This window comes from Lolium perenne, chromosome 7 (assembly GCF_019359855.2).
Source record: "Lolium perenne isolate Kyuss_39 chromosome 7, Kyuss_2.0, whole genome shotgun sequence".
Taxonomy (NCBI): domain Eukaryota; kingdom Viridiplantae; phylum Streptophyta; class Magnoliopsida; order Poales; family Poaceae; genus Lolium; species Lolium perenne.
In genome coordinates this window covers 251,156,076-251,169,288 of record NC_067250.2, presented here as the reverse complement: position 1 = coordinate 251,169,288, position 13,213 = coordinate 251,156,076, and the positions used below count along the sequence as shown (strand labels likewise).

Here is a 13,213-nt window from a genome sequence, read left to right as displayed (position 1 = left end):
TATCCGGATGCGGGTATGGGCACGAGCGACACGGCGACGTACCCAGGTTCGAGGCCCTCCGATGGAGGTAAAACCTCTACTCCTGCTATGAGTGTATATGATGATCACACAATACAATGGTGCTCTTAGAGCTGTGTCCGGCTGCTCCTGAGAGGCTAAGGAAGACTATGGTCTCTCTCACAGGGCAGCTCTGTAGGTGGGTGAAAGCGATAAAATGATCGATCCCCTGCACGAGAGGGGGTAGTGCGGCTTATATAGGCACCGGCACTTTACATATAAGACCCTATAGTTTACTGGCCGGCTGGGCCGGCTTCGGCTTCCGCTCCTTCCCGAGGCGGTGACGTCAGGAGTGGTTGAGGCATCGTGGCCTGTCCCATCCGGCTGCCACGGTCAGCGGTATGGAGAGGAGGTGTCCCTGTCGCCGTCAGCCACTGTAGCCTGTACGGCTCGTCGTAAGCCATGATGGCCTGTCCGGCGCGTGGCACTATTGCTCCACAGTGCCCCGCGCTTTACGGAAGACTGAGTCAGCGTGGACTTTAGGAACCCGGATCACCAACCCGGTTCCTTCCAGTGCAAGACTCGCCAGCCTCGAGTCGGTCTGAGGTACAAACCCCAGTCGGATATGGCTTGTAGAAGCCGGCCCAGCCACAGCATTGGCGGCCGTAGCCAGGCCGACTAGGACCTAGAGCCAGCCGGCTTCCAGACCAGCCGGCCACGGCGCCAGCCGGCTGCTCCTCAGCCGGCCTTTGCCGCGAGCCGGCCAGTGGCCAGCCGGCTGCTCCACGTCCATTGCCCTATCCGGGGTCTTCCCCCCGACATTAGCCCCCGAAGCTGGCAAGGTCCTGCGTCCAGAAGGACCTAGGCAGGTTTTCCTGGCTTCTCGAATATATTAGACGGCACTTGGAGGGGCCGACTGAGAATTTCCATTCAGCCGGCTGCGCCCTCATCCGGCTCGTTCCTGCCGGCTGCTTCTAGCCGGCTGCTTTTTACACTTGTACAGTTTTTGCTTTCTCGCAAGATCTGATGGCGCCTCCGCCTTGCTGATGAATTTTGGCTCGGGTGGAACTTATTGTCCGGCTCCGGCTTGCGGCGCGCCGGAGTCTCCGCCGCCTCGGGTCCTGCGCCCGACTTGACTGGTCTGACGCCTGGCCCGGCGGTCGGTTCGTCTGGTCACATCAATGTCCCCCCCGATCCGGTGCGGTAGTGGGCGACGTGGTGTGGCCGTTTCCGATAACCGTCGTGGACGTGGGAGGAGTTACGGCGCAGTAAATCCGGGGACGTGGCCCACGACCGCCACTTGGAGGCCAACCGCCCGCGGCAGGAGGCTATAAATGCCGCGGGGGAGGCATCGAGGCGGCCACTTGCCATTCTCTTCCTCCTCGCGCTCCTGCTTCCATCGCTCCCTGCGCGCTCGAGCTCGCTGTTGCTCCGGCGAACGCCTCCCGCTGGCGAACTCCGGCGGGTGAATCTCCACCGATCCGCCGCCGCCACTCCGTCGATCCGGCGCCACGGGGCCGCGCGTCTCGACGGAGCATCCTCAGCCGCCGTTGTCGCCGCCGCGGTCGCAAGGTTCTTCCTCGCCGTTTAGTCTCTCCTGGTCATCTTCTTCCTCGACCTCGTCAATGGCGTCCCCCAGCGGATCGTGGAGGGGCTCCTACATGCGGGAGGACGACGTCGAACGACTGGTGCGCCTCCGGCGGATCCCGCGGTCGGTGATCACGCGGGTGCCCGGCGAGGAGGTGGAGCCCGAGCCGCGGCCCGGCGAGCGCGTCGTCTTCGGCGCGCACCTCGATCGCGGGCTGGGCCTGCCGGCTTCGACGTTCTTCCGGCAGTTCCTCGACCACTTCGGCCTTCAGCCGCATCACCTGCCGGCCAACGCGTGCGTCCTCCTGAGCTGCTTCGTAGCGTTCATGGAGGCTTACACCGGCTTGTGGCCCGACATCGACTTCTGGAGTCGGCTCTTCTTCTTGAAGGCGCAGACCAACGACGGCCGCCTGCGAGCCTGCGGCGCCGCCTCGATCTACACCCGGCCTGGTACGCCTTTCCCCAAAATCCCCACCGTCGACTCGGTGAAGAACTGGTAGATGTCATTCTTCTACGTGCGCAACGAGGGGGAGCTCGTCGACCGGATCAACTTGCCGGAGTTCAACCCGGCTCCTCCAGTCGGCCGGATCAACTGGAGCCACAACGCCCGCTCGACGGATCAGAACGCCGAGGTGAACCTGCTTTGGGACTTCCTGGCGACAGCCACCGATGGCGGGCTGACTGCCGAAGATCTCCTCTGCACCATCGCCGAGCGCCGGGTGCTGCCGCTCCAGATGCGCACCCACAAGATCGGGCACATGTCCGGCCGGTTCGATCCGAACCGGACGTCCATTACGCCGCTCACCAAGGCCCAGGTGGCCAGCCGGGTGAACCACATCACCAAGGCGAACCTGTCGGAGGACTGGAGTTACGGGCTGGCGCCCTGCGACAGGGACCATCCACCGGCGCGGGTAAGCCCCGTGTCTTTGCCATTTTCCGGCTTGCGGCTGCGAGGCCGACTTCCTTTTTCTTCTGCCGACTTCCGGCTTGTCATATGCTTATGTTTTCTCTGTCTTTCTAGCTTTTTGAGCGCCAGAACGCCGAGGATGGCGACCTGGCGACGAGGAGGTGGACGCCGGATCACGTCGATCCGGCTGACCAAGCCGGCGACCATGCCGGCGACGACGACCTGCTGCAGGCGCCTGATCTAGGCGGCCAGGGGGAGCACAATCCGCCCCCCTCACCAGAGCAGCAGGAGGAGGAGGAGCCGGCGACGTCCGGCACGGGGCCAATCCCCGCCGTGCCTCTGCGTACGAGGCCGCCAAGCACCACGGCGACTTCGGCGCCCAAGGGCACGAAGCGAGCCGGCTCCACCGCCGCCTTGGAGGCGAAGGCGAAGAAGCAGCGCCGGCAGCAGCCGAAGAAGGTCCCGGAGCAGGCCGGGTGAGTTCTCTTTCTTTTTCTTGTTTGATTCCTTTTCTTTCCTTAATTTCATGCTTGTTGTCTTTCTGTTTGTCCGGCTAGGGCCCCTATCAAGTTTGCCCAGGGTGGCGGCTCCCGGCAGGCTCCGCGCGTCGCGTCGCCGCCGCTGCGCCAAAGGAGGGAGCCGACGCCGCAGCCTTCATCGCGCGCTCCTACGCCACCGCCGCCTGCGGGTACTGCGCCTTCCGCAGGGGCACCTTCCTTCGCCGTGCCGCTGGCCTCAGCGCCTGATCGCGGCACGCGGGTCGAGCCGACTCGGCGGCCGACGCTGGACGACATGTTCCCGCGCCGGACACCTCTTCTGGACCCAGCCGCTGGGGCCGGGCGGGGCATGCCGCCTGCAGCCGGAGCCGGAGCCGGCAGGGCTGCTCCTCGAACCGGCGTTGGCAGGGCTGCGCCGCCCGCGGCCGGAGCCGGCACCAGGCCCACCGTGGTGGAGCTGGACGAGAGCCGGAGGCGCCCCCAGCGCCGGAGACAATCGGGCCGGCTGGGCCAGCTGCCGCGCCGGAGCGACGCCGCCGCCGCAGCCGACGGCGAGGAGCCGGCCAGGAAGGAGCCGGCGAGAGACGAGCCGGCGCGCATGGAGGGCGCCGACTCGCGCGCGCTGGTGAGGACGGGGACCCCATCGGCGTCACCGCAAGGCCTGCACGTGGCCAAGGGCGCACTTCTTCTTCAGGTGCCGTCCGCCTCCGACTCCAGCCTCGGCTCGGCTGCCACCATGGAGCAGGCGTGGCTCCGCGCCGACTCCTACGAGGTGACCAGCCGGGAGGGGAACCCCGGCCAAGCATCGGTGGAGATGTTCTTCTCCAGCCTGCAGGCCAATCTCAAGGCCAGGGCAGCCGAGGCCGCGGCTAACGTTGCCAAGGTGGAGGAAGCCGGCAAGGTAAGCCTCGATTGTTTTTGATCTGATTATTATGCTAGTAGCCCTTCGAGGCATGGGCCGGCTGCTTGGAGCCGGCACGGGTTTCGCCTGATCGACTTAACTTTTTCTTTTCCTTAGGCTGTGATGGACCGGCGCACCACTTTGTACAATCGTGCCGTCACCCATTACCACAAGGCCAAGCTGGACCGGGCCGACTTGGCCCGCGAGCTGGAAGCCGTCAAGGGTAAGCTCTATGCTTCTTTCGACTTAATGTCTTGTTTTCTTTCAGTCTTGGTTGGCTGACATTTCTTTCTGGCCGCCTCGCAGTTGAAGCCGCCAAGGTCCCGCAGCTGTAGTCGGATCTCCGAGCCGCTCGCGCCCAGTGCGCCGAGAGCGAGGAGGCGGGCCGATCCGCCGCCGGCAAGCTCAAGCTGGCTGAGCAGGAGCTGACGCGGCTGCGCCTGCTGGAGCAGAACCATCTCACCGAGCTCAACTCCCTCAGGACGGCGGAGAAGGCGAAGGTGGATGATCTGAGCCGGCGGCTGACGGAGGTGGAGAAGCAGCGGCTTGCGCTGCAGGAGGAGGTCACCGCCAAGTCCACGGAGCTGACGGCTACCGCCAAACGCTGGACCGACGATTTTAGCGCGCTTGATCGCGGCTTGGCGGGTGAGTACATCTCTATGTTCCTTTCCCTTTGCCGGCTTTCGGCTGTCGACTGCCGGCTTTCGTTGGCAGCCGGCAGCAGAAACTTCTGATTTCTTCGTTATCCTCATCTTCGGGCTGGCGACAGTCGGTTCTTGCCGGCTGCCGCCAGGCTTTTCCTTTTGGCTTAGGACTTCGAAAATTTGCATTTTTCAGCTTATTTCGGCTTTGATGGTTTCTGACTTGCTTCTTCTTCTTGCAGCGGCCTTCCCGGAGACGCAGGAGGCGGCTTTGGCAGCCGTTGGCGTCGCGCGCGACTCCAGGAGGCGGGAGACCGGCGAGGGCAGCTCGGAGTACTTCTCCATGGAGGACCACCTGGCGTCCATGGCTGCCCGCATCGAGCCCGTCACCAAGCTCGGCTGGGAGCTCCGGAAGGCGGCGGAAGAGCTGGTGCCCATGCTGTGGCCTGAAGAGGCGGCGCCGCAAGATATCTCCGGCCTCATCTCCGCGATGGAGCGGGCGCCGGACCGCTTCCTCGACTGGAAGGAGTCGGCCACGCGCGCCGGTGCCGACATGGCGCTGTCCTTCGTCCTCTCCTGGTACAACGAGGTGGACCTGGGGCAGCTTGAGTTCCGGCGAGCCGGCGTGGAGGACAAGCTCCCAGCCGATCTCAAGGCCGCCCGCCTTGCTCGAGCCAGCACCATCGCCGACTTCGTCGACAAGGCCCTCTTCGTCGCGGACCCGAACCCTCCTCCATCCGATGGAGATTACATGGACGATGAGGAGGCGGAGGACGTGCCCGAGGACGATCCGGCAGCCGGCTCCGCTGATGCCCCTCCGGCTTAGATTTCCTGCTTTCCAGTTGTTCTTTTGCCAAGACAGTTTATTAAATCCCCGGGATGCCGGGTGCAGATGTATGAATATTATCGCCCTTTAATTATGTCACACTTTAATGTGTTTGTTAATCATTTGTGTGCCGAGTTGCTTTCTTTCGACTCGTTCGCTTTTTCCCATCCGCCCCACTCTTTGGCTGTGCCCTTGCCGGTCGCCGGATCAAGAGCGGGCCGCTGGGTGAGGCCGACAGTATTTCAGTCGAACGAGCTGAATTCGGCAATCCGGCACTTTTATGAAAAGTTGCAAGTCAACTCGCTTTTACTCTTTCCCTTAGTCGTTTTTCGCGTGCCGGCTCCCTAGGCCTTACTCCCGCCAGCCGGACAGCCGGGTTGCGGTCTGTAGCTGGATCGGAAGCCGGCTGTCGGAAACCGGATCACGTTACTGAGCCGGCCGCGTGAGAGGGTTCAAGCCAATTGGCGAAACAGAGGTAAAGTGCGCGAAAAACTTGTCGGAAACGGCGCTCTTGGCGCAAGCTTTTTCATAAGTCACAAAAGGGGTACAAGGGATACATACATTCCTGCTCTCATGTGTAAAATGGGCGGAGTAACCTGACATTCCAGGGACGTTTAGTCTCCTCGTCAGCCTTGTCCGGCTTGTTTTTCTTAGCCTCTTGGGCATCTATGAGATAGTAGGAATCATTGCCTACTGCCTTGCTCACGATGAAGGGACCCTCCCACGGGGATGACAGTTTATGATGTCCGGCTGTCCTCTGGATCAGCCGGAGCACTAGGTCTCCTTCTCGGAATGCTAAGGGCTGGACCCTCCGGCTGTGATAGCGTCGGAGGCTTTGCTGGTAGATAGTAGATCTAGACTCAGCCAGCAGCCGGGCCTCCTCGACCAGGTCAACTCCATCTTCGCGAGCTTCTTTGGCTTCGGCTTCTGTGTAGAGCTTGATCCTTGGCGCGTCATGCTCGATATCAGTCGGCAAGACGGCTTCGGCCCCGTATACGAGGAAAAATGGTGTGAAGCCGACTGAGCGGTTTGTCGTTGTGCGCAGGCTCCACAGCACATTGGGCAATTCTTCAATCCAGCAGCCGGCTGCTCGCTCGAGCGGCTCCACCAGCCGGGGCCGGATGCCGGCTAGGACTAAGCCGTTAGCCTTTTCCACTTGTCCGTTGGACTCTGGGTGTGCCACAGAAGATAGGGCCATCCGGATCCCCATTTCCCCGCAATAGCGAGAGAAGATGCCTTGGGAGAAGTTGGTGCCGTTGTCGGTGATGATGGTGTGGGGGTAGCCGAATCTCACAATGATTTCCTTGAGGAATGTGACGGCTGTGGACCCGTCCAGTTTCTTGATTGGCTTGGCTTCGATCCACTTGGTGAATTTGTCAATCATCACCAAGAGGTGTGTCATGCCGCCTCGCGCTGTTCTGAATGGGCCTACCATATCCAAGCCCCATACGGCAAATGGCCATGTGATGGGGATGGTTTTCAAGGCGGAAGCCGGCTGGTGTCTTTGCTTTGCGAAGCGCTGACAGCCGTTGCACTTCTTCACCAAATCTTACGCATCTACGAGCGCGGTCGGCCAAAAAACCGTGCCGGAAGGCTTTGGCCACTATGGCTCTGGATGAGGCGTGATGTCCGCACTCTCCTTGATGGATTTCCCGTAGGAGTTCAATCCCTTCAGCCGGCTCGACGCACCGCTGGAACACCCCACTTACGCTGCGTTTGTACAGCTGGTGGTTGATGATGGTATAGGCCTTGGCCCTTCTCTCAATCTGCCTGGCCTGGACTCTATCATCAGGCAGCACACCGTCGGTGAGGTAGGAGAGGAATTCTTGTGCCCATGAAGGTACGCATCTTATCTCGAATACGCTGACCAACAGGGCCTCCTGCGTGGGAGCTTCCGGATTCGACTGCATGGTCGCCGGGTTCGGCTTGCTAGCCGGCGGGTTCGGCTTGCTAGCCCCCGAGTTTGGCGATGAAGCCCCCGGGTTGGACTGAGAAGTCCCCGGGTTCGGCATGCTAGCCGGCGGGTTTGGCTTGTTAGCCCCCGACTTGGGCGATGAAGCCCCCGGGTTCGGCTGAGCAGCCCCCGGGTCAGCCGGCACGAATATTGAATCCGAGTCCGGTGACGGTATGATGGACGGCTTCTTGAGAACCGCCAAGGCGACACCCGGCGGAATGGCTTGCCGGGTTGAGCCAATCTTGGATAAGGCATCAGCCGCTTCGTTATTTGCTCGTGGCACATGGTGGAATTCGTAGCCGTCGAAGAAGCCGGATAACTGCTGGACATGGAAGCGGTATGAGGCCATGTTGGCGTCCTTCGCGTCCCAGTCGCCCGATGCTTGTTGTATAACCAAGTCGGAGTCGCCGAAGCAGAGTATGCGACGCACGCCAATCTCCTTGGCCAGCTTCAGCCCATGAATGAGCGCTTCATATTCCGCCACATTGTTGGATGCGGCGAAGTGGATCTGCAGGACGTAGTCCAGCCGGTCCCCCTTGGGAGAAGTGATGACGATGCCGGCTCCTAAGCCGTTGCGCATCTTCGAGCCGTCGAAGTGCATCTTCCAATGTGTGGAATCCGGCACAGGCGGCAGGTACTGCATCTCAGCCCAGTCGACGAAGAAGTCCGCGAGGATCTGCGACTTGATGGCTGTGCGTGGCTCGTAGAGGATGGTGTGGGCGGCTAGCTCCAGGGCCCACTTGGCAACCCGGCCGTTGGCATCCTTGCTGCCTATGATTTCTGCCAAGGGCGCTGTGGCAACCACCCTGATGGGGTGCTCTTGGAAGTAGTGCTTGAGCTTCTTGGCCGCCATGTAGACGCCGTAGGTGACCTTCTGGTAGTGGGGGTAATTTTGCTTCGACTGGGAGAGCACTTCGCTAAGGTAATAGACTGGGCGCTGAACCAGCTGCTCCCTGTTGCCGGCTTCTCTGCGCTCCACCACCAGGACAACGCTAACCACTCGGTTGGTGGCTGCGATGTACAACAGCATCGGCTCCATTGAAGCCGGCGTTGCAAGGATTGGCGCGGTTGAGAGCACGCGCTTCAAGTCACGGAAGGCCTCATCCGCCTGCGGTGACCAGACGAACTTGTCCGCCTTCTTCATTAGTTGATACAGGGGCAGTGCCTTCTCCCCCAGCCGGCTGACGAAGCGGCTCAAGGAGGCCAGGCAGCCAGCAAACTTCTGGACGTCCTTGAGGCACTGCGGCAGCTCCATCTTCTCCAGGGCACTGATCTTGTCCGGGTTGGCTTCGATCCCTCGCTGAGAGACGAGGTAGCCAAGGAGCTGGCCAGACGGCACGCCGAATGTGCACTTGGCCGGGTTGAGCTTCATCCGGAATCTTCTCAAATTGGTGAAGGTTTCTCTCAGGTCATCAAGGAGGGTAGTCGTCTCCTTGGTCTTTACAACGACATCATCCACATATGCGTGAACGTTTCTGCCGATTTGATCCTGCAAGCATTTTTGCATGCACCTTTGGTAGGTGGCGCCTGCATTTTTCAAGCCGAACGGCATAGTCGTGTAGCAATAAGCCCCATACGGGGTAATGAACGAAGTCTTTATTTGATCATCCGGATTCAAAGGAATCTGGTGGTAGCCTGAATAAGCATCTAGGAAAGACAACAGTTCACAGCCGGCAGTCGAGTCTATGACTTGATCTATGCGCGGCAGGGGGAAGGGGTCCTTCGGGCACGCCTTGTTCAGGCTGGTGTAGTCGATACACATGCGCCAGGAGCCGTTCTTCTTCAAAACCAGGACCGGGTTCGCCAACCAGTCCGGGTGCAGCACTTCCATGATGAAGCCGGCAGCTAGGAGCCGGGCGATTTCTTCACCGATGGCCTTCCTTCGTTCTTCGGCGAAGCGCCTGAGAGGCTGCTTCACCGGCTTGGCTTCAGGCCGGACGTGGAGGTGGTGCTCAGCCAACTCCCTCGGCACACCCGGCATGTCTCTTGGAGTCCATGCGAAGATGTCCCGATTCTCACGGAGGAAGCTGGTGAGCTCGCTTTCCTATTTCTTGTTCAAGCCGGCACCGATGGTGACGAACTTGTCCGGCTGCGCCGGGTCCAGCAGGATCTTCTTGGTGTTGTCGGCCGGCTGGAAGTGAGTCGTCCCAGCCGGGTTGCCCGCAGCCGGCATGTCTGTCTGCGCGGCTTTGGCGAGGGCGACGGCGTCGTGGATGAGCTGCTTCTCGGTGGCGATGACCAGCGTCTGGGCCATCTTGGAGCTCTGCGTGGCGCAGTCCATGGAGCGGCGATAATCGCCGGCTACGGTAATGACCCCCTTGGGGCCAGGCAGCTTCATCTTCAGGTACCCATAATGGGGCACTGCCATGAACTTGGTCAGGGCCGGCCTGCCCAGGAGCGCGTGGTAGGGACTCACGAGGTCCACCACCTCGAACTCGATTCTCTCGGTGCGGAAGTGGTCCGGCTTCCCGAACATCACCTCCAGCGTGATCCGGCCGATCGGCTGGCAGCAATGGCCTGGCACGATGCCATGGAAGACGGTGGGGGTGGGGCGCAACTCGGCCTCCTGGATGCCCAGCTTGCGGGCGGTGTCACGGTAGAGGATGTTGATGCTGCTGCCGCCGTCGATGAGGACGCGCGAGAAACGCACGCTGCGCCGGGTTGTGCCGATGGTGGGGTCGAGGACCATGTCGTAGCTGCCCGGCTTCGGCAGGACAGCCGGTGTGTCGCGGCGATCAAAAGTGATGGCCTCACTACAAGACAACCCCCACTACAACAACAGATGTATCTGTATCTAAATGTCAATTTAGGCGTTGCTAGTGCCTCTACCAACAGATAAATGTGTGTTGCGTTTTTGGGCGTTGCTAGGGCACAATGCAACGCATATAGGTCCGTTGGTAATAGTTGCGTTGCAACGGAGCAACACCTAAAACTTGAGGTTAGCAACCCTTATATACGTTGTTGCTTACCCCCTCGACACTACTATCCAATAATACAATTAATTAATTTAATGAAATGTCAACAAACCTTTTTTTTTCTTTTTCGTATTTTCTAGTCCGCAGTCGAACTTTTGATCATGTGCATACCATTAATGCATATTTTAACAGCGTGTCAATCAGAACTTAAGAAATATATATACATTAACTATAAATCAAAACTTTATTAATTAAAATGTAGAAATACAATCTGAGTTACATACATCAGCTTGATACAAAAAGAACATAAAATCAACTAGTTAGCCATAGGCTTCCTGGCACATATTTGTGCACGCCTTAATCTAATATAGTAAGAAATAAAATAAATTCCTCTATTGAGCCTTCTGCCCCTTGGTCTACATGTTGCTAGCATAATATCCCTTCATTATATTTAACTCCTGAAATAAAAAATTAATTATGTTTAGCTGCAAAATCCAAGCATCAACCATGGAAAATATTATAACTACTCACTTGTGCGCTGTGAAACATCTCCAGTGCTCCAGATGATCAACTCACAATATTTCATTACCTGCACGTAGCACCCAACAGAAAAATATTACAACAAAAAGTAGTGCCCTGATTTTTTGAAAGCTATCAGTTTTGGTAACAATGTGCGATTGAGATAATTGGATAGTTCACCACATGCCAAAGTGATAATGCTATTTTGGCCAGCTGGATTGACTTGCTAAGTGCACTAACAACCTCACAGTATCAGCTATGCATGTTGACATGCCTCAGAAGGAAATGGGTGCCATTATGAATGAGTAAATGGCTGGTTCCAACCTTGCAACTTATGTTTGTGCTTAAGCGATGGATGTTCAACAGGTAAACTTTTTCTTTTGCCTAATTTTATTGTCATTTCGATAGTAGCTATACATATAAACGAGAGATGATTTTTTAACTCTGTTGAAATATATTTGAGTGGTAGTACGGCTTAAGAGAGAAGTAAAGGTTTACTTATAGCACATATACCTAGTAGAGCATGATGATGGTGCCTTCTTCTGCTACAAACTCCAATACGTCAGTGTGAAATCCATTTATTGGCACCTTTGTGCATCTCATCTAGCATAGGATAGTCAATGTGCAGGGAAGTTACTAAAACAAAACTAAACAATTAACGAAAACATATATTCTCTAAGAGTAATCCAAGTTGATAACAGGATTCTACCAACAAGCAGTAACTTAAGGACTACATGCATTCCAACGAAAAACTCATGGAGGTTGTCAAACTGCAAACGAAATACCAATTGTCTGTTGCACACAGTTATGCTCTGCAGTCTACACATCTAGATCATATGATCATATGCAAGAAGCGTAAAGAAAGGACCTTATAGTGTGCTAGTTCATCATATACACACACAAAGTGCGATAGATAGCAAAAGGTACCTATATTAGAAAATAGCGATACCAACACGTAATGCTTCTTGCTGGTAGAATGCTTAGAACAAGTCACCTTTTGAAACAGCAAAGAAGCCACGTAAGTATAAGAAAGTGTGAAGAAATAAACCTATTCTTTTCCTCTATAAAAGAAACATCAGGAAGCAATCAAGCTACATATATGACAAAGTACGGAGGGAGTATTATTTAATAAACATCATAAACTACAGCTAGTATATGATTAGATACCTAGAAAGTTTGTCAGACTAAATAAGCTGGTGAAACAATAATATTTTGCTTCTCATAAACATATATTCAATATGAAGCAATGGTTAATGTGAATAAAGATAGATGAAAAATTACTTACATTGGCATATTGCAACGAATTGTTTCCCTGAAGTGGTGTCTTGAGTATGCGTGTACCTTCAATTTCATCGTTTCCCTTGTCTCCACTTCCCTTCCGTACAAATGCGTGGTCTGTTCAAGTGCTTAATTATCAGTGACAACGGAAAGCAAAAGCAGACCATAATTGCAAATCTTGCAAGGGTTGCTGGACGAAATATATGAGCAGAGAAAAATTGATCACCGGACATAAGAGACGAGTCGTCTTTGACGAATCATCCAGCCGCCATCTTGTGCATAATTCAGGCAAAAGAAAAGCATCCATTGAAATATAGAAGATAGAGCACGGGTTATATAGTAGAAAGGGAAGATGTCCTTCTGAATAAGAAAACAATAACTACAGATGATGAGTTGCCGATGGCAGGAATGCGCGGAGGCACAACAATCGAAAAAAGATGGTTAAAACGGGTCAAGTCAATGGATAAGGAGAGAGCAACCTGATCGAGGAATAAGCCTGGAACCTGAACCCCTGTCGTTCCCTCACTCCACCGCGCGTCCTGCTCCATCTCGCCGCAGCGGCTTTGCGAGGGATCTCCGAGTAGCCTGAATCCATCTCGGAGAGCGAATCTGACATGGATCTCAGGGTAAGCGAATGCAAAACCATGGTCGAATCAGTCCTTCGAGACGTCCTCTATCGTCATCCTGACATTAGAAGGCGAAGAATTGGGCGTGTTAGCACCACCCGCATCACCGGCGAGGGAACGACTGAGTTGTGCCATGGGAAGAGAAGGATGGCGGCTAGGTTTAGGGAGGAGGGGTGGGGACTATGGTTGCGGTCGTTCGTGGCCACATCCAACGGAGTGGTGCGGCTAATGAATACGTAGGAAGCTTAGTGGGCTGGGCCCCGTATGGTTGTTGTATATAGACAATACACGTACATTGCAACACATACATCTGTATCTAGGATGAAATTTTGGTACATATATCTAAGTCATTGCTAGGTATGCATTGCTAGACGCGGGGTTTTCTTGTAGTGCCTGCTCTGACCAGTTTAGGTACTGGGGGACCGGCGGTATGACCGCGTTGACCTCGAGGGAACGGCGCTCTTGGCTCGTCCTGTCCTCGGGCTCGGAGGTGAAGATGATGTAGGTGGCGTCTTCGGCCAGATATCGACCGCCATGGTGCACTTGGTTAGCCTCGTGGTGCTCG

The 13,213-nt window shown here is 56.4% G+C and overlaps 1 long non-coding RNA gene across 3 annotated transcripts; it reads right to left on the bottom strand.

Annotated features, from left to right (window-relative positions):
- Positions 1–10,477: 10,477 nt before the first annotated feature.
- Positions 10,478–12,880, bottom strand: LOC127313300 (uncharacterized). 3 transcript variants are annotated; one of them, XR_007858869.2, is made up of 7 exons: positions 12,502–12,880; positions 12,249–12,382; positions 12,030–12,139; positions 11,672–11,738; positions 11,258–11,347; positions 10,757–10,814; positions 10,478–10,683 (listed from the first exon to the last, which is right to left on the bottom strand). It is a non-coding gene; the product is annotated as an uncharacterized lncRNA (long non-coding RNA). The 3 variants fall into 3 exon arrangements; XR_007858868.2 differs by having other exon boundaries at positions 10,479–10,683; positions 12,249–12,878; XR_007858870.2 differs by lacking the exon at positions 11,672–11,738 and having other exon boundaries at positions 12,249–12,879.
- Positions 12,881–13,213: the final 333 nt, after the last annotated feature.